We start from the raw sequence: 1,029 nt of genomic DNA, 5'->3' as shown, positions 1-1,029 counted from the left end.
CTGTTGTTACTTCTCCTTTTTCATTTCTAATTCTATTGATTTGAGTCTCCCTTTTTTTCTTTATGAGTCTGGCTAATGGTTTATGAATTTTGTTTATCTTCTCAAAAAATCAGCTTTTAGTTTTATTGATCTTTGCTATCATTTCCTTCACTTCTTTTTCATTTCTTTTTTTCTTTTTTTTTTTTTTTAGAACTCAGAATATTTATTAGCAACAATAAAATTGCTCTCTTGGAGCCTAAGTTAATATGATTAATCCATCTGATCAGACCATAAACTCCAAAGATTGTATGCACATTCACAGCAGGGCTCATGTAATGGGGAAACAGCAAACGAAAATAAAAGTATATATCCTGTAAATGATAAAGTAGGCCAACTGAATCTGCCTAATCTCTATTACGAGATGGTAAACTCAAGAGAAAAGATACTTTACACAATTCAAAAACGGAATATCTCTGTAGAGATATTAGGAAAATAGACTTTGCATGGTTGGTAGTTTTTTAACAGTGTATATTATTTCTTTATTTCTGAACTGATCTTTATAATTTCTTTCCTTCTGCTAACTTTGGGATTTTTTGGTTCTTCTCTCTCTAATTGCTTTAGGTGTAAGTTTAGGCTGTTTATTTGAGATTTTTCTTGTTTCTTGAGGTAGGATTGTATTGCTATAAACTTCCCTCTTAGAACTGCTTTTGGTGCATCCCATAGGTTTTGGGTCATCATGTTTTCATTGTCATTTGTTTCTAGGTATTTTTTTATTTCCTCTTTGATTTCTTCAGTGATCTCTTGGTTATTTAGTCGAGTATAGTTTAGCCTCCATGTGTTTGTATTTTTTACAGTTTTTTTCCTATAATTGATATCTAGTCTCATAACGTTTTGGTCAGAAAAGACACTTGATATGATTTCAGTTTTCTTAAAATTACCAAGGTTTGACCCAAGATATAATCTATCCTGGAGAATGTTCCATGAACACTTGAGAAGAAAGTGTATTCTTGTTTTTGGATGGAATGTCCTATAAATATCAATTAAGTCCAT

This window comes from Physeter macrocephalus, chromosome 11 (genome assembly GCF_002837175.3).
Source record: "Physeter macrocephalus isolate SW-GA chromosome 11, ASM283717v5, whole genome shotgun sequence".
NCBI classification, from domain to species: domain Eukaryota; kingdom Metazoa; phylum Chordata; class Mammalia; order Artiodactyla; family Physeteridae; genus Physeter; species Physeter macrocephalus.
Note: the sequence above shows the minus strand (reverse complement) of the source record.